A 20,029-nucleotide genomic window follows, 5' to 3' on the forward strand; every position below is an offset into this window, starting at 1 on the left:
TTCCGGCCCCGACTCCACACAAGGGCTTAGGCCCCGGCATCGACGGGAGAGGAATCCCGAGAGGCCCCCGAGGAACTCGCATGGGGACTGGCCTTTCCTGAGGCCACCAGAGCGGGTCCCTGAGGTCCCCGTCGTAAGTCGAGAGCACCTGCCGCAACTCGAGAAAATCCAGGAGGTTTTGCCCTCCAGGCGAGATGAGGCCCATTTCCGCTGAGGCTTCTCTAGGCTAATCACATCTAACCGCTGGAACTTCCAAAGGGTCCTTCACACGCTTGCTGCAACTCAAGAAGTTCCCTGACATACCCGTCTCCACTCGAGAGGAAGCACGAGGGTCCCGCACACATCCAGGGGAGCCCCGTTTCCGCCTCCTAGCTCGAGATGAGGGATCCTTTCCCTGTTTCGTAGGGAAAGAATTCCCGGCGATCCCGTCGCATCTCAAGAGGAAGCGCTCTCCACAGGAAAGGCGAGAGGAACTCCAGGGTCGTGCCACCATTCCAAGAGTCCCCCAGATGTGTCAGTCCATTCCAGAGGAACCTGTTTTCCCTGCACTGCCTTGACGTTCAAGCCGAGGATCGACTCCCACCACGTGTGCACGTGGGACAGCCCTGTGGGAAAGCCTCGTGGGAAAGACTCGTGGGAAAGACTCGAGGGAAAACCATAGATCCTTTGATCCACGCGGAGGACTGCCTGACACGGCTGCTACCGCTCTGGAGGAAAGCGCAAGTGCATGCCCGCATTCGAGACGAGGACTGACTCCCCTGGGGAGACTCCAGAAGTACCCCAAGATCCATGTCAGCACTGGAGAGGAATCCTCAGTTTCCGGCCCCGACTCCACACAAGGTCTTAGGCCCCGGCATCGACGGGAGAGGAATCCCGAGAGGACCCCGAGGAACTCGCATGGGGACTGGCCTTTCCTGAGGCCACCAGAGCGGGTCCCTGAGGTCCCCGTCTTAAGTCGAAAGCACCTGCCGCAACTCGAGAAAATCCAGGAGGTTTTGCCCTCCAGGCGAGATGAGGCCCATTTCCGCTGAGGCTTCTCGAGGCTAATCACGTCTAACCACTGGAACTTCCAAAGGGTCATTCACACCCTTGCTGCAACTCAAGAAGTTCCCCGACATACCCGTCTCCAATCGAGAGGAAGCACGTGGGTCCCGCACACATCCAGGGGAGCCCCGTTTCCGCCTCCTAGCTCGAGATGAGGGATCCTTTCCCTGTTTCATAGGGAAAGAATTCCCGGCGTTCCCGTCGCATCTCAAGAGGAGGCGCTCTCCACAGGAATGGCGAGAGGAACTCCATAGTCGTGCCACCATTCCAAGAGTCCCCCAGATGTGTCAGTCCATTCCAGAGGAACCTGTTTTCCCTGCACTGCCTTGACGTTGAAGCCGAGGATCGACTCCCACCACGTGTGCACGTGGGACAGCCCTGTGGGAAAGCCTCGTGGAAAGCCTCGTGTGAAAGAATCGAGGGAAAATCATAGATCCTTTGATCCACGCGGCAGACTGCGTGACACTGCTGCTACCGCTCTGGAGGAAAGCGCAAGTGCATGCCCGCATTCGAGACGAGGACTGACTCCCCTGGGGAGACTCCAGAAGTACCCCAAGATCCATGTCAGCACTGGAGAGGAATCCTCAGGTTCCGGCCCCGACTCCACACAAGGTTTTAGGCCCCGGCATCGACGGGAGAGGAATCCCGAGATGCCCCCGAGGAACTCGCATGGGGACTGGCCTTTCCTGAGGCCACCAGAGCGGTTCCCTGAGGTCCCCGTCGTAAGTCGAGAGCACCTGCCGCAACTCGAGAAAATCCAGGAGGTTTTGCCCTCCAGGCGAGATGAGGCCCATTTCCGCTGAGGCTTCTCGAGGCCAATCACATCTAACCACTGGAACTTCCAAAGGGTCCTTCACACCATTGCTGCAACTCAAGAAGTTCCCCGACATACCCGTCTCCACTCGAGAGGAAGCACGTGGGGCCCCGCACACATCCAGGGGAGCCCCGTTTCCGCCCCCTAGCTCGAGGTGAGGGATCCTTTCCCTGTTTCGTAGGGAAAGAATTCCCGGCGTTCCCGTCGCATCTCAAGAGGAGGCGCTCTCCACAGGAAAGGCCAGAGGAACTCCAGGGTCGTGACACCATTCCAAGAGTCCCCCAGATGTGTCAGTCCATTCCAGAGGAACCTGTTTTCCCTGCACTGCCTTGAGGTTCAAGCCGAGGATCGACTCCCACCACGTGTGCACGTGGGACAGCCCTGTGGGAAAGCCCTGTGGGAAAGCCTCGTGGGAAAGACTCCAGGGAAAACCGTAGATCCTTTGATCCACGCGGCGGACAGCGTGACACTGCTGCTACAGCTCTGGAGGAAAGCGCAAGTGCATGCCCGCATTCGAGACGAGGACTGACTCCCCTGGGGAGACTCCAGAAGTACACCAAGATCCATGTCAGCACTGGAGAGGAATCCTCAGGTTCCGGCCCCGACTCCACACAAGGTCTTAGGCCCCGGCATCGACGGGAGAGGAATCCTGAGAGGCCCCCGAGGAACTCGCATGGGGACTGGCCTTTCCTGAGGCCACCAGAGCGGGTCCCTGAGGTCCCCGTCGTAAGTCGACAGCACCTGCCGCAACTCGAGAAAATCCAGGAGGTTTTGCCCTCCAGGCGAGTTGAGGCCCATTTCCGCTGAGGCTTCTCGAGGCTAATCACGTCTAACCACTGGAACTTCCAAAGGGTCCTTCACACCCTTGCTGCAACTCAAGAAGTTCCCCGACATACCGGTCTGCACTCGAGAGGAAGCACGTGGGTCCCGCACACATCCAGGGGAGCCCCGTTTCCGCCTCCTAGCTCGAGATGAGGGATCCTTTCCCTGTTTCGTAGGGAAAAAATTCCCGGCGTTCCCGTCGCATCTCAAGAGGAGGCGCTCTCCACAGGAAAGGCGAGAGGAACTCCAGGGTCGTGACACCATTCCAAGAGTCCCCCAGATGTGTCAGTCCATTCCAGAGGAACCTGTTTTCCCTGCACTGCCTTGACGTTCAAGCCGAGGATCGACTCCCACCACGTGTGCACGTGGGACAGCCCTGTGGGAAAGCCTCGTGGGAAAGCCTCGTGGGAAAGACTCGACGGAAAACATAGATCCTTTGATCCACGCGGCGGACTGCGTGACACTGCTGCTACCGCTCTGGAGGAAAGCGCAAGTGCATGCCCGCATTCGAGACGAGGCCTGACTCCCCTGGGGAGACTCCAGAAGTACCCCAAGATCCATGTCAGCACTGGAGAGGAATCCTCAGGTTCCGGCCCCGACTCCACACAAGGTCTTAGGCCCCGGCATCGACGGGAGAGGAATCCCGAGAGGCCCCCGAGGAACTCGCATGGGGACTGGCCTTTCCTGAAGCCACCAGAGCGGGTCCCTGAGGTCCCCGTCGTAAGTCGAGAGCACCTGCCGCAACTCGAGAAAATCCAGGAGGTTTTGCCCTCCAGGCGAGATGAGGCCCATTTCCGCTGAGGCTTCTCGAGGCCAATCACATCTAACCACTGGAACTTCCAAAGGGTCCTTCACACCCTTGCTGCAACTCAAGAAGTTCCCCGACATACCCGTCTCCACTCGAGAGGAAGCACGTGGGGTCCCGCACACATCCAGGGGAGCCCCGTATCCGCCTCCTAGCTCGAGATGAGGGATCCTTTCCCTGTTTCGTAGGGAAAGAATTCCCGGCGTTCCCGTCGCATCTTAAGAGGAGGCGCTCTCCACAGGAAAGGAGAGAGGAACTCCAGGGTCGTGCCACCATTCCAAGAGTCCCCCAGATGTGTCAGTCCATGCCAGAGGAACCTGTTTTCCCTGCACTGCCTTGACGTTCAAGCCGAGGATCGACTCCCACCACGTGTGCACGTGGGACAGCCCTGTGGGAAAGCCTCGTGGGAAAGCCTCGTGGGAAAGACTCGAGGGAAAACCATAGATCCTTTGATCCACGCGGCGGAGTGCGTGACACTGCTGCTACCGCTCTGGAGGAAAGCGCAAGTGCATGCCCGCATTCGAGACGAGGACTGACTCCCCTGGGGAGACTCCAGAAGTACCCCAAGATCCATGTCAGCACTGGAGAGGAATCCTCAGGTTCCGGCCTCGACTCCACACAAGGTCTTAGGCCCCGGCATCGACGGGAGAGGAATCCCGAGAGGCCCCGGAGGAACTCGCATGGGGACTGGCCTTTCCTGAGGCCACAAGAGCGGGTCCCTGAGGTCCCCGTCGTAAGTCGAGAGCACCTGCCGCAACTCGAGAAAATCCAGGAGGTTTTGCCCTCCAGGCGAGATGAGGCCCATTTCCGCTGAGGCTTCTCGAGGCTAATCACGTCTAACCACTGGAACTTCCAAAGGGTCCTTCACACCCTTGCTGCAACTCAAGAAGTTCCCCGACATACCCGTCTCCACACGAGAGGAAGCATGTGGGTCCCGGACACATCCAGGGGAGCCCCGTTTCCGCCTACTAGCTCGAGATGAGGGATCCTTTCCCTGTTTCGTAGGGAAAGAATTCCGGCGTTCCCGTCGCATCTCAAGAGGAGGCGCTCTCCACAGGAAAGGCGAGAGGAACTCCAGGGTCGTGACACCATTCCAAGAGTCCCCCAGATGTGTCAGTCCATTCCAGAGGAACCTGTTTTCCCTGCACTGCCTTGACGTTCAAGCCGAGGATCGACTCCCACAACGTGTGCACGTGGGACAGCCCTGTGGGAAAGCCTCTTGGGAAAGCCTCGTGGGAAAGACTGGAGGGAAAAACATAGATCCTTTGATCCACGTGGTGGACTGCGTGACACTGCTGCTACCGCTCTGCAGGAAAGCGCAAGTGTATGCCCGCATTCGAGACGAGCACTGACTCCCCTGGGGAGACTCCAGAAGTACCCCAAGATCCATGTCAGCACTGGAGAGGAATCCTGAGGTTCCCGCCCCGACTCCACACAAGGTCTTAGGCCCCGGCATCGACGGGAGAGGAATCCCGAGAGGCCCCCGAGGAACTCGCATGGGGACTGGCCTTTCCTGAGGCCACCAGAGCGGGTCCCTGAGGTCCCCGTCGTAAGTCGAGAGCACCTGCCGCCACTCGAGAAAATCCAGGAGGTTTTGCCCTCCAGGCGAGATGAGGCCCATTTCCGCTGAGGCTTCTCGAGGCTAATCATATCTAACCACTGTAACTTCCAAAGGGTCCTTCACACCCTTGCTGCAACTCAAGAAGTTGCCCGACATACCCGTCTCCACTCGAGAGGAAGCACGAGGGTCCCGCACACATCCAGGGGAGCCCCGTTTCCGCCTCCTAGCTCGAGATGAGGGATCCTTTCCCTGTTTCGTAGGGAAAGAATTCCCGGCGTTCCCGTCGCATCTCAAGAGGAGGCGCTCTCCACAGGAAAGGCGAGAGGAACTCCAGGGTCGTGCCACCATTCCAAGAGTCCCCCAGATGTGTCAGTCCATTCCAGAGGAACCTGTTTTCCCTGCACTGCCTTGACGTTCAAGCCGAGGATCGACTCCCACCACGTGTGCACGTGGGACAGCCCTGTGGGAAAGCCTCCTTGGACAGCCTCCTGGGAAAGACTCGAGGGAAAACCATAGATCCTTTGATCCACGCGGCGGACTGCGTGACACTGCTGCTACCGCTCTGGAGGAAAGCGCAAGTGCAGGCCCGCATTCGAGACGAGGACTGACTTCCTTGGGGAGACTCCAGAAGTACCCCAAGATCCATGTCAGCACTGGAGAGGAATCCTCAGGTTCCGGCCCCGACTCCCCACAAGGGCTTAGGCCACGGCATCGATGGGAGAGGAATCCCAAGAGGCCCCCGAGGAACTCGCATGGGGACTGGCCTTTCCTGAGGCCACCAGAGCGGGTCCCTGAGGTCCCCGTCGTAAGTCGAGAGCACCTGCCTCAACTCGAGAAAATCCAGGAGGTTTTGCCCTCCAGGCGGGATGAGGCCCATTTCCGCTGAGGCTTCTCGAGGCTAATCACATCTAACCACTGGAACTTCCAAAGGGTCCTTCACACCCTTGCTGCAACTCAAGAAGTTCCCCGACATACCCGTCTCCACTCGAGAGGAAGCACGAGGGTCCCGCACACATCCAGCGGAGCCCCGATTCCGCCTCCTAGCTCGAGATGAGGGATCCTTTCCCTGTTTCGTAGGGAAAGAGTTCCCGGCGTTCCCGTCGCATCTCAAGAGGAGGCGCTCTCCACAGGAAAGGCGAGAGGAACTCCAGGGTCGTGCCACCATTCCAAGAGTCCCCCAGATGTGTCAGTCCATTCCAGAGGAACCTGTTTTCCCTGCACTGCCTTGACGTTCCAACCGAGGATCGACTCCCACCACGTGTGCACGTGGGACAGCCCTGTGGGAAAGCCTCGTGGGAAAGCCTCGTGGGAAAGACCCGAGGGAAAACCATAGATCCTTTGATCCACGCGGCGGACTGCGTGACACTGCTGCTACCGCTCCGGAGGAAAGCGCAAGTGCATGCCCGCATTCGAGACGAGGACTGACTCCCCTGGGGAGACTCCAGAAGTACCCCCAAGATCCATGTCAGCACTGGAGAGGAATCCTCAGGTTCCGGCCCCGACTCCACACAAGGGCTTAGGCCCCGGCATCGACGGGAGAGGAATCCCGAGAGGCCCCCGAGGAACTCGCATGGGGACTGGCCTTTCCTGAGGCCACCAGAGCGGGTCCCTGAGGTCCCCGTCGTAAGTCGAGAGCACCTGCCGCAACTCGAGAAAATCCAGGAGGTTTTGCCCTCCAGGCGAGATGAGGCCCATTTCCGCTGAGGCTTCTCTAGGCTAATCACATCTAACCGCTGGAACTTCCAAAGGGTCCTTCACACGCTTGCTGCAACTCAAGAAGTTCCCTGACATACCCGTCTCCACTCGAGAGGAAGCACGAGGGTCCCGCACACATCCAGGGGAGCCCCGTTTCCGCCTCCTAGCTCGAGATGAGGGATCCTTTCCCTGTTTCGTAGGGAAAGAATTCCCGGCGATCCCGTCGCATCTCAAGAGGAAGCGCTCTCCACAGGAAAGGCGAGAGGAACTCCAGGGTCGTGCCACCATTCCAAGAGTCCCCCAGATGTGTCAGTCCATTCCAGAGGAACCTGTTTTCCCTGCACTGCCTTGACGTTCAAGCCGAGGATCGACTCCCACCACGTGTGCACGTGGGACAGCCCTGTGGGAAAGCCTCGTGGGAAAGACTCGTGGGAAAGACTCGAGGGAAAACCATAGATCCTTTGATCCACGCGGCGGACTGCGTGACACTGCTGCTACCGCTCTAGAGGAAAGCGCAAGTGCATGCCCGCATTCGAGACGAGCACTGACTCCCCTCGGGAGACTCCAGAAGTACCCCAAGATCCATGTCAGCACTGGAGAGGAACCAACAGGTTCCGGCCCCGACTCCACACAAGGTCTTAGGCCCTGGCATCGACGGGAGAGGAATCCCGAGAGGCCCCAGAGGAACTCGCATAGGGACTGGCATTTCCTGAGGCCACCAGAGCGGGTCCCTGAGGTCCCCGTCGTAAGTCGAGAGCACCTGCCGCAACTCGAGAAAATCCAGGAGGTTTTGCCCTCCAGGCGAGATGAGGCCCATTTCCGCTGAGGCTTCTCTAGGCTAACCACATCTAACCACTGGAACTTCCAAAGGGTCCTTCACACCCTTGCTGCAACTCAAGAAGTTCCCCGACATACCCGTCTCCACTCGAGAGGAAGCACGAGGGTCCCGGACACATCCTGGGGAGCCCCGTTTCCGCCTCCTAGCTCGAGATGAGGGATCCTTTCCCTGTTTCGTAAGGAAAGAATTCCCGGCGTTCCCGTCGCATCTTAAGAGGAGGCGCTCTCCACAGGAAAGGAGAGAGGAACTCCAGGGTCGTGCCACCATTCCAAGAGTCCCCCAGATGTGTCAGTCCATGCCAGAGGAACCTGTTTTCCCTGCACTGCCTTGACGTTCAAGCCGAGGATCGACTCCCACCACGTGTGCACGTGGGACAGCCCTGTGGGAAAGCCTCGTGGGAAAGCCTCGTGGGAAAGACTCGAGGGAAAACCATAGATCCTTTGATCCACGCGGCGGAGTGCGTGACACTGCTGCTACCGCTCTGGAGGAAAGCACAAGTGCATGCCCGCATTCGAGACGAGGACTGACTCCCCTGGGGAGACTCCAGAAGTACCCCAAGATCCATGTCAGCACTGGAGAGGAATCCTCAGGTTCCGGCCTCGACTCCACACAAGGTCTTAGGCCCCGGCATCGACGGGAGAGGAATCCCGAGAGGCCCCGGAGGAACTCGCATGGGGACTGGCCTTTCCTGAGGCCACAAGAGCGGGTCCCTGAGGTCCCCGTCGTAAGTCGAGAGCACCTGCCGCAACTCGAGAAAATCCAGGAGGTTTTGCCCTCCAGGCGAGATGAGGCCCATTTCCGCTGAGGCTTCTCGAGGCTAATCACGTCTAACCACTGGAACTTCCAAAGGGTCCTTCACACCCTTGCTGCAACTCAAGAAGTTCCCCGACATACCCGTCTCCACTCGAGAGGAAGTATGTGGGTCCCGGACACATCCAGGGGAGCCCCGTTTCCGCCTACTAGCTCGAGATGAGGGATCCTTTCCCTGTTTCGTAGGGAAAGAATTCCGGCGTTCCCGTCGCATCTCAAGAGGAGTCGCTCTCCACAGGAAAGGCGAGAGGAACTCCAGGGTCGTGACACCATTCCAAGAGTCCCCCAGATGTGTCAGTCCATTCCAGAGAAACCTGTTTTCCCTGCACTGCCTTGACGTTCAAGCCGAGGATCGACTCCCACAACGTGTGCACGTGGGACAGCCCTGTGGGAAAGCCTCTTGGGAAAGCCTCGTGGGAAAGACTGGAGGGAAAAACATAGATCCTTTGATCCACGTGGTGGACTGCGTGACACTGCTGCTACCGCTCTGCAGGAAAGCGCAAGTGTATGCCCGCATTCGAGACGAGCACTGACTCCCCTGGGGAGACTCCAGAAGTACCCCAAGATCCATGTCAGCACTGGAGAGGAATCCTGAGGTTCCCGCCCCGACTCCACACAAGGTCTTAGGCCCCGGCATCGACGGGAGAGGAATCCCGAGAGGCCCCCGAGGAACTCGCATGGGGACTGGCCTTTCCTGAGGCCACCAGAGCGGGTCCCTGAGGTCCCCGTCGTAAGTCGAGAGCACCTGCCGCCACTCGAGAAAATCCAGGAGGTTTTGCCCTCCAGGCGAGATGAGGCCCATTTCCGCTGAGGCTTCTCGAGGCTAATCATATCTAACCACTGTAACTTCCAAAGGGTCCTTCACACCCTTGCTGCAACTCAAGAAGTTGCCCGACATACCCGTCTCCACTCGAGAGGAAGCACGAGGGTCCCGCACACATCCAGGGGAGCCCCGTTTCCGCCTCCTAGCTCGAGATGAGGGATCCTTTCCCTGTTTCGTAGGGAAAGAATTCCCGGCGTTCCCGTCGCATCTCAAGAGGAGGCGCTCTCCACAGGAAAGGCGAGAGGAACTCCAGGGTCGTGCCACCATTCCAAGAGTCCCCCAGATGTGTCAGTCCATGCCAGAGGAACCTGTTTTCCCTGCACTGCCTTGACGTTCAAGCCGAGGATCGACTCCCACCACGTGTGCACGTGGGACAGCCCTGTGGGAAAGCCTCCTTGGACAGCCTCCTGGGAAAGACTCGAGGGAAAACCATAGATCCTTTGATCCACGCGGCGGACTGCGTGACACTGCTGCTACCGCTCTGGAGGAAAGCGCAAGTGCAGGCCCGCATTCGAGACGAGGACTGACTTCCTTGGGGAGACTCCAGAAGTACCCCAAGATCCATGTCAGCACTGGAGAGGAATCCTCAGGTTCCGGCCCCGACTCCCCACAAGGGCTTAGGCCACGGCATCGACGGGAGAGGAATCCCAAGAGGCCCCCGAGGAACTCGCATGGGGACTGGCCTTTCCTGAGGCCACCAGAGCGGGTCCCTGAGGTCCCCGTCGTAAGTCGAGAGCACCTGCCTCAACTCGAGAAAATCCAGGAGGTTTTGCCCTCCAGGCGGGATGAGGCCCATTTCCGCTGAGGCTTCTCGAGGCTAATCACATCTAACCACTGGAACTTCCAAAGGGTCCTTCACACCCTTGCTGCAACTCAAGAAGTTCCCCGACATACCCGTCTCCACTCGAGAGGAAGCACGAGGGTCCCGCACACATCCAGCGGAGCCCCGATTCCGCCTCCTAGCTCGAGATGAGGGATCCTTTCCCTGTTTCGTAGGGAAAGAGTTCCCGGCGTTCCCGTCGCATCTCAAGAGGAGGCGCTCTCCACAGGAAAGGCGAGAGGAACTCCAGGGTCGTGCCACCATTCCAAGAATCCCCCAGATGTGTCAGTCCATTCCAGAGGAACCTGTTTTCCCTGCACTGCCTTGACGTTCCAACCGAGGATCGACTCCCACCACGTGTGCACGTGGGACAGCCCTGTGGGAAAGCCTCGTGGGAAAGCCTCGTGGGAAAGACCCGAGGGAAAACCATAGATCCTTTGATCCACGCGGCGGACTGCGTGACACTGCTGCTACCGCTCCGGAGGAAAGCGCAAGTGCATGCCCGCATTCGAGACGAGGACTGACTCCCCTGGGGAGACTCCAGAAGTACCCCCAAGATCCATGTCAGCACTGGAGAGGAATCCTCAGGTTCCGGCCCCGACTCCACACAAGGGCTTAGGCCCCGGCATCGACGGGAGAGGAATCCCGAGAGGCCCCCGAGGAACTCGCATGGGGACTGGCCTTTCCTGAGGCCACCAGAGCGGGTCCCTGAGGTCCCCGTCGTAAGTCGAGAGCACCTGCCGCAACTCGAGAAAATCCAGGAGGTTTTGCCCTCCAGGCGAGATGAGGCCCATTTCCGCTGAGGCTTCTCTAGGCTAATCACATCTAACCGCTGGAACTTCCAAAGGGTCCTTCACACGCTTGCTGCAACTCAAGAAGTTCCCTGACATACCCGTCTCCACTCGAGAGGAAGCACGAGGGTCCCGCACACATCCAGGGGAGCCCCGTTTCCGCCTCCTAGCTCGAGATGAGGGATCCTTTCCCTGTTTCGTAGGGAAAGAATTCCCGGCGATCCCGTCGCATCTCAAGAGGAAGCGCTCTCCACAGGAAAGGCGAGAGGAACTCCAGGGTCGTGCCACCATTCCAAGAGTCCCCCAGATGTGTCAGTCCATTCCAGAGGAACCTGTTTTCCCTGCACTGCCTTGACGTTCAAGCCGAGGATCGACTCCCACCACGTGTGCACGTGGGACAGCCCTGTGGGAAAGCCTCGTGGGAAAGACTCGTGGGAAAGACTCGAGGGAAAACCATAGATCCTTTGATCCACGCGGCGGACTGCGTGACACTGCTGCTACCGCTCTAGAGGAAAGCGCAAGTGCATGCCCGCATTCGAGACGAGCACTGACTCCCCTCGGGAGACTCCAGAAGTACCCCAAGATCCATGTCAGCACTGGAGAGGAACCAACAGGTTCCGGCCCCGACTCCACACAAGGTCTTAGGCCCTGGCATCGACGGGAGAGGAATCCCGAGAGGCCCCAGAGGAACTCGCATAGGGACTGGCATTTCCTGAGGCCACCAGAGCGGGTCCCTGAGGTCCCCGTCGTAAGTCGAGAGCACCTGCCGCAACTCGAGAAAATCCAGGAGGTTTTGCCCTCCAGGCGAGATGAGGCCCATTTCCGCTGAGGCTTCTCTAGGCTAACCACATCTAACCACTGGAACTTCCAAAGGGTCCTTCACACCCTTGCTGCAACTCAAGAAGTTCCCCGACATACCCGTCTCCACTCGAGAGGAAGCACGAGGGTCCCGGACACATCCTGGGGAGCCCCGTTTCCGCCTCCTAGCTCGAGATGAGGGATCCTTTCCCTGTTTCGTAAGGAAAGAATTCCCGGCGTTCCCGTCGCATCTCAAGAGGAGGCGCTCTCCACAGGAAAGGCGAGAGGAACTCCAGGGTCGGGCCACCATTCCAAGAGTCCCCCAGATGTGTCAGTCCATTCCAGAGGAACCTGATTTCCCTGCACTGCCTTGACTTTCAAGCCGAGGATCGACTCCCACCACGTGTGCACGTGGGACCGCCCTGTGGGAAAACCTCGTCGGAAAGCCTCGTGGGAAAGACTCGAGGGAAAACCATAGATCCTTTGATCCACGCGGCGGACTGCGTGACACTGCTGCTACCGCTCTGGAGGAAAGCGCAAGTGCATGCCCGCATTCGAGACGAGCACTGACTTCCCTGGGGAGACTCCAGAAGTACCCCAAGATACATGTCAGCACTGGAGAGGAATCCTCAGGTTCCGGCCCCGACTCCACACAAGGTCTTAGGCCCCGGCATCGACGGCAGAGGAATCCCGAGAGGCCCCCGAGGAACTCGCATGGGGACTGGCTTTTCCTGAGGCCACCAGAGCGGGTCCCTGAGGTCCCCGTCGTAAGTCGAGAGCACCTGCCGCAACTCGAGAAAATCCAGGAGGTTTTGCCCTCCAGGCGAGATGACGCCCATTTCCGCTGAGGCTTCTCAAGGCTAATCACATCTAAGCACTGGAACTTCCAAAGGGTCCTTCACACCCTTGCTGCAACTCAAGAAGTTCCCCGACATACCCTTCTACACTCCAGAGGAAGCACGAGGTCCCGCACACATCCAGGGGAGCCCCGTTTCCGCCTCCTAGCTCGAGATGAGGGATCCTTTCCCTGTTTCGTAGGGAAAGAATTCCCGGCGTTCCCGTCGCATCTCAAGAGGAGGCGCTCTCCACAGGAAAGGCGAGAGGAACTCCAGGGTCGTGCCACCATTCCAAGAGTCCCCCAGATGTGTCAGTCCATTCCAGAGGAACCTGTTTTCCCTGCACTGCCTTGACGTTCAAGCCGAGGATCGACTCCCACCACGTGTGCACGTGGGACAGCCCTGTGGGAAATCCTCGTGGGAAAGCCTCGTGGGAAAGACTCGAGGGAAAACCATAGATCCTTTGATCCACGCGGCGGACTGCGTGACACTGCTGCTACCGCTCTGGGGGAAAGCACAAGTGCATGCCCGCATTCGAGACGAGCACTGACTCCCCTGGGGAGACTCCAGAAGTACCCCAAGATCCATGTCAGCACTGGAGAGGAATCCTCAGGTTCCGGCCCCGATTCCACACAAGGTCTTAGGCCCTGGCATTGACGGCAGAGGAATCCCAAGAGGCCCCCGAGGAACTCGCATGGGGACTGGCCTTTCCTGAGGCCACCAGAGCGGGTCCCTGAGGTCCCCGACGTAAGTCGAGAGCACCTGCCGCAACTCGAGAAAATCCAGGAGGTTTTGCCCTCCAGGCGAGATGAGGCCCATTTCCTCTGAGGCTTCTCGAGGCTAATCACATCTAACCACTGGAACTTCCAAAGGGTCCTTCACACCCTTGCTGCAACTCAAGATGTTCCCCGACATACCCGTCTCCACTCGAGAGGAAGCACGAGGGTCCCGCACACATCCAGGGGAGCCCCGTTTCCGCCTCCTAGCTCGAGATGAGGGATCCTTTCCCTGTTTCGTAAGGAAAGAATTCCCGGCGTTCCCGTCGCATCTCAAGAGGCGCTCTCCACAGGAAAGTCGAGAGGAACTCCAGGGTCGTGCCACCATTCCAAGAGTCCCCCAGATGTGTCAGTCCATTCCAGAGGAACCTGTTTTCCCTGCACTGCCTTGACGTTCAATCCGAGGATCGACTCCCACCACGTGTGCACGTGGGACAGCCCTGTGGGAAATCCTCGTGGGAAAGCCTCGTGGGAAAGACTCGAGGGAAAACCATAGATCCTTTGATCCACGCGGCGGACTGCGTGACACTGCTGCTACCGCTCTGGGGGAAAGCGCAAGTGCATGCCCGCATTCGAGACGAGCACTGACTCCCCTGGGGAGACTCCAGAAGTTCCCCCAAGATCCATGTCAGCACTGGAGAGGAATCCTCAGGTTCCGGCCCCGACTCCACACAAGGTCTTAGGCCCCGGCATCGACGGCAGAGGAATCCCGAGAGGCCCCCGAGAAACTCGCATGAGGACTGGCCTTGCCTGAGGCCACCAGAGCGGGTCCCTGAGGTCCCCGTCGTAAGTCGAGAGCACCTGCCGCAACTCGAGAAAATCCAGGTGGTTTTGCCCTCCAGGCGAGATGAGGCCCATTTCCGCTGAGGCTTCTCGAGGCTAATCACATCTAACCACTGGAACTTCCAAAGGGTCCTTCAGACCCTTGCTGCAACTCAAGAAGTTCCCCGACATACCCGTCCCCACTCGAGAGGAAGCACGAGGGTCCCGCACACATCCAGGGGAGCCCCGTTTCCGCCTCCTAGCCCGAGATGAGGGATCCTTTCCCTGATTCGTAGGGAAAGAATTCCCGGCGTTCCCGTCGCATCTCAAGAGGCGCTCTCCACAGGAAAGGCGAGAGGAACTCCAGGGTCGTGCCACCCTTCAACGAGTCCCCCAGATGTGTCAGTCCATTCCAGAGGAACCTGTTTTCCCTGCACTGCCTTGACGTTCAAGCCGAGGATGGACTCCCAGCACGTGTGCACGTGGGACCGCCCTGTGGGAAAGCCTCCTCAGAAAGCCTCGTGGGAAAGACTCGAGGGAAAACCATAGATCCTTTGTTCCACGCGGCGGACTGCGTGAAACTGCTGCTACCGCTCTGGAGGAAAATGCAAGTGCATGCCCGCATTCGAGACGAGCACTGACTCCCCTGGGGAGACTCCAGAAGTACCCCAAGATCCATGTCAGCACTGGAGAGGAATCCTCAGGTTCCGGCCCCGACTCCACACAAGGTCTTAGGCCCGGGCATCTACGGGAGAGGAATCCCGAGAGGCCCCCGAGGAACTCGCATGGGGACTGGCCTTTCCTGAGGCCACCAGAGCGGGTCCCTGAAGTCCCCGTCATAAGTCTAGAGCACCTGCCTCAACTCGAGAAAATCCAGGAGGTTTTGCCCTCCAGGCGAGATGAGGCTCATTTCCGCTGAGGCTTCTCGAGCCTAATCACATCTAACCAGTGGAATTTCCAAAGGGTCCTTCACACCCTTGCTGCAACTCAAGAAGTTCCCCGCCATGCCCGTCTCCACTCGAGAGGAAGCACGAGGGTCCCGCACACATCCAGGGGAGACCCGTTTCCGAGTCCTAGCTCGAGATGAGGGATCCTTTCCCTGTTTCGTAGGGAAAGAATTCCCGGCGTTCCCGTCGCATCTCAAGAGGAGGCACTCTCCACAGGAAAGGCGAGAGGAACTCCAGGGTCGTGCCACCCTTCAACGAGTCCCCCAGATGTGTCAGTCCATTCCAGAGGAACCTGATTTCCCTGCACTGCCTTGACTTTCAAGCAGAGGATCGACTCCCACCACGTGTGCACGTGGGACCGCCCTGTGGGAAAACCTCGTCGGAAAGCCTCGTGGGAAAGACTCGAGGGAAAACCATAGATCCTTTGATCCACGCGGCGGACTGCGTGACACTGCTGCTACCGCTCTGGAGGAAAGCGCAAGTGCATGCCCGCATTCGAGACGAGCACTGAATTCCCTGGGGAGACTGCAGAAGTACCCCAAGATCCATGTCAGCACTGGAGAGGAATCTTCAGGTTCCGGCCCCGACTCCACACAAGGTCTTAGGCCCCGGCATCGACGGGAGAGGAATCTCGAGAGGCCCTCGAGGAACTCGCATGGGGACTGGCCTTTCCTGAGGCCACCAGAGCGGGTCCCTGAGGTCCTCTTCGTAAGTCGAGAGCACCTGCCGCAACTCAAGAAAATCCAGGAGGTTTTGCCCTCCAGGCCAGATGAGCCCCATTTCCGCTGAGGCTTCTCATGGCTAATCACATCTAACCACTGGAACTTCCAAAGGGTCCTTCACACCCTTGCTGCAACTCAAGAAGTTCCCCGACATACCCGTCGCCACTCGAGAGGAAGCACGAGGGTCCCGCACACATCCAGGGGAGCCCCGATTCCGCCTCCTAGCTCGAGATGAGGGATCCTTTCCCTGTTTCGTAGGGAAAGAATTCCCGGCGTTCCCGTCGCATCTCAAGAGGAGGCGCTCTCCACAGGAAAGGCGAGAGGAACTCCAGGGTCGTGCCACCATTCCAAGAGTCCCCCAGATGTGTCAGTCCATTCCAGAGGAACCTGTTTTCCCTGCACTGCCTTGACGTTCAAGCCGAGGATCGACTCCCACCACGTGTGCACGTGGGACAGCCCTGTGGGAAAGCCTCGTGGGAAAGCCTCCTGGGAAAGACTCGAAGGAAAACCATAGATCCTTTGATCCACGCGGCGGACTGCGTGACACTGCTGCTACCGCTCTGGAGGAAAGTGCAAGTGCATTCCCGCATTCGAGACGAGCACTGACTCCCCTGGGGAGACTCCAGAAGTACCCCAAGATCCATGTCAGCCCTGGAGAGGAATCCTCAGGTTCCGGCCCCGACTCCACACAAAGTCTTAGGCCCCGGCATCGACGGCAGAGGAAACCCAAGAGGCCCCCGAGGAACTCGCATGGGGACTGGCCTTTCCTGAGGCCACCAGAGCGGGTCCCTGAGGTCCCCGTCGTAAGTCGAGAGCACCTGCCTCAACTCGAGAAAGTCCAGGAGTTTTTGCCCTCCAGGCGAGATGAGGCCCATTTCCGCTGAGGCTTCTCGAGGCTAATCACATCTAACCACTGGAACTTCCAAAGGGTCCTTCACACCCTTGCTGCAACTCAAGAAGTTCCCCGATATACCCGTCTCCACTCGAGAGGAAGCACTAGGTTCCCGCACACATCCAGGGGAGCCCCGTTTCCGCCTCCTAGCTCGAGATGAGGGATCCTTTCCCTGTTTCGTAGGGAAAGAATTCCCGGCGTTCCCGTCGCATCTCAAGAGGCGCTCCCCACAGGAAAGGCGAGAGGAACTCCAGGGTCGTGCCACCCTTCAAAGAGTCCCCCAGATGTGTCAGTCCATTCCAGAGTAACCTGATTTCCCTGCACTGCCTTGACGTTCAAGCCGAGGATGGACTCCCAGCACGTGTGCACGTGGGACCGCCCTGTGGGAAAGCCTCGTCGGAAAGCCTCGTGGGAAAGACTCGAGGGAAAACCATAGATCCTTTGATCCACGCGGCGGACTGCGTGACACTGCTGCTACCGCTCTGCAGAAAAGCGCAAGTGCATGCCCGCATTCGAGACGAGGACTGACTCCCCTGGGGAGACTCCAGAATTACCCCAAGATCCATGTCAGCACTGCAGAGGAATCCTCAGGTTCCGGCCCCGACTCCACACAAGGTCTTAGTCCCCGGCATCGACGGGAGAGGAATCCCGAGAGGCCCCCGACGAACTCGCATGGGGACTGGCCTTTCCTGAGGCCACCAGAGCGGGTCCCTGAGGTCCCCGACGTAAGTCGAGAGCACCTGCCGCAACTCGAGAAAATCCAGGAGGTTTTGCCCTCCAGGCGAGATGAGGCCCATTTCCGCTGAGGCTTCTCGAGGCTAATCACATCTAACCACTGGAACTTCCAAAGGGTCCTTCACCCCCTTGCTGCAACTCAAGAAGTTCCCCGCCATACCCGTCTCCACTCGAGTGGAATCACGAGGGACCCGCACACATCCAGAGGAGCCCCGTTTCTGCCTCCTAGCTCGAAATGAGGGATCCTTTCCCGGTTTCGTAGGGAAAGAATTCCCGGCGTTCCCGTCGCATCTCAAGAGGAGGCGCTCTCCACAGGAAAGGCGAGAGGAACTCCAGGGTCGTGCTACCATTCCAAGAGACCTCAGATGTTTCAGTCCATTCCAGAGGAACGTCTTTTCCCTGTACTGCCTTGACGTTCAAGCCGAGGATCGACTCCCACCACGTGTGCACGTGGGACAGCCCTGTGGGAAAGCCTCGTGGGACAGCCTCGTGGGAAAGACTTGAGGGAAAACCATAGATCCTTTGATCCACGCGGCGGACTGCGTGACACTGCTGCTACCGCTCTGGAGGAAAGCGCATGTGCATGCCCGCATTCGAGACGAGGACTGACTCCCCTGGGTAGACTCCAGAAGTTCCCCCAAGATCCATGTCAGCACTGGGGAGGAATCCTCAGGTTCCGGCCCCGACTCCATACAAGGTCTTAGGCCCCGGCATCGACGGCAGAGGAATCCCGAGAGGCCCCCGAGAAACTCGCATGAGGACTGGCCTTTCCTGAGGCCACCAGAGCGGGTCCCTGAGGTCCCCGTCGTAAGTCGAGAGCACCTGCCGCAACTCGAGAAAATCCAGGTGGTTTTGCCCTCCAGGCGAGATGAGGCCCATTTTCGCTGAGGATTCTCGAGGCTAATCACATCTAACCACTTGAACTTCCAAAGGGTCCTTCAGACCCTTGCTGCAACTCAAGAAGTTCCCCGACATACCCGTCCCCACTCGAGAGGAAGCACGAGGGTCCCGCACACATCCAGGGGAGCCCCGTTTCCGCCTCCTAGCCCGAGATGAGGGATCCTTTCCCTGATTCGTAGGGAAAGAATTCCCGGCGTTCCCGTCGCATCTCAAGAGGCGCTCTCCACAGGAAAGGCGAGAGGAACTCCAGGGTCGTGCCACCCTTCAACGAGTCCCCCAGATGTGTCAGTCCATTCCAGAGGAACCTGTTTTCCCTGCACTGCCTTGACGTTCAAGCAGAGGATGGACTCCCAGCACGTGTGCACGTGGGACCGCCCTGTGGGAAAGCCTCCTCGGAAAGCCTCGTGGGAAAGACTCGAGGGAAAACCATAGATCCTTTGTTCCACGCGGCGGACTGCGTGAAACTGCTGCTACCGCTCTGGAGGAAAATGCAAGTGCATGCCCGCATTCGAGACGAGCACTGACTCCCCTGGGGAGACTCCAGAATTACCCCAAGATCTATGTCAGCACTGGAGAGGAATCCTCAGGTTCCGGCCCCGACTCCACAAAAGGTCTTAGGCCCCGGCATCGTAGTGAGAGGAATCCCGAGAGGCCCCCGAGGAACTCGCATGGGGACTGGCCTTTCCTGAGGCCACCAGAGCGGGTCCCTGAGGTCCCCGTCGTAAGTCGAGAGCACCTGCCGCAACTCGAGAAAATCCAGGAGGTTTTGCCCTCCAGGCGAGATGAGGCCCATTTCCCTGAAGCTTCTCGAGGCTAATCACATCTAACCACTGGAACTTCCAAAGGGTCCTTAACACCCTTGCTGCAACTCAAGAAGTTCCCCGACATAACCGTCTCCACTCGAGAGGAAGCACGTGGGGTCCCGCACACATCCAGGGGTGCCCCGTTTCCGCCTCCTAGTTCGAGATGAGGGATCCTATCCCTGTTTCGTAGGGAAAGAATTCCCGGCGTTCCCGTCGCATCTCAAGAGGAGGCGCTCTCCACAGGAAAGGCGAGAGCAACTCCAGGGTCGTGCCACCATTCCAAGAGTCCCCCAGATGTGTCAGTCCATTCCAGAGGAACCTGTTTTCCCTGCACTGCCTTGACGTTAAAGCCGAGGATCGACTCCCACCACGTGTGCACTTGGGATAGCCCTGTGGGAAAGCCTCGTGGGAAAGCCTCGTGGGAAAGACTCGAGGGAAAACCATAGATCCTTTGATCCACGCGGCGGACTGCGTGACACTGCTGCTACCGCTCTGGAGGAAAGCGCAAGTGCATGCCCGCATTCGAGACGAGGACTGACTCCCCTGGGGAGACTCCAGAAATACCCCAAGATCCATGTCAGCACTGGAGAGGAATCCTCAGGTTCCCGCCCCGACTCCACACAAGGTCTTAGGCCCCGGCATCGACGGGAGTGGAATCCCGAGAGGCCCGCGAGGAACTCGCATAGGGACTGGCCTTTCCTGAGGCCACCAGAGCGGGTCCATGAGGTCCCCGTTGTAAGTCGAGAGCACCTGCCGCAACTCGAGAAAATCCAGGAGGTTTTGCCCTCCAGGCGAGATAAGGCCCATTTTCGCTGAGGCTTCTCGAGGCTAATCACATCTAACCACTGGAACTTCCAATGGGTCCTTCACACCCTTGCTGCAACTCAAGAAGTTCCCCGACCTACCCGTCTCCACTCGAGAGGAAGCACGTGGGGTCCCGCACACATCCAGGGGAGCCCCGTTTCCACCTCCTAGCTCGAGATGAGGGATCCTTTCCCTGTTTCGTAGGGAAAGAATTCCCGGCGTTCCCGTCGC

The sequence above is a fragment of the Ovis canadensis genome, chromosome 10 (genome assembly GCF_042477335.2).
Source record: "Ovis canadensis isolate MfBH-ARS-UI-01 breed Bighorn chromosome 10, ARS-UI_OviCan_v2, whole genome shotgun sequence".
Taxonomy (NCBI): domain Eukaryota; kingdom Metazoa; phylum Chordata; class Mammalia; order Artiodactyla; family Bovidae; genus Ovis; species Ovis canadensis.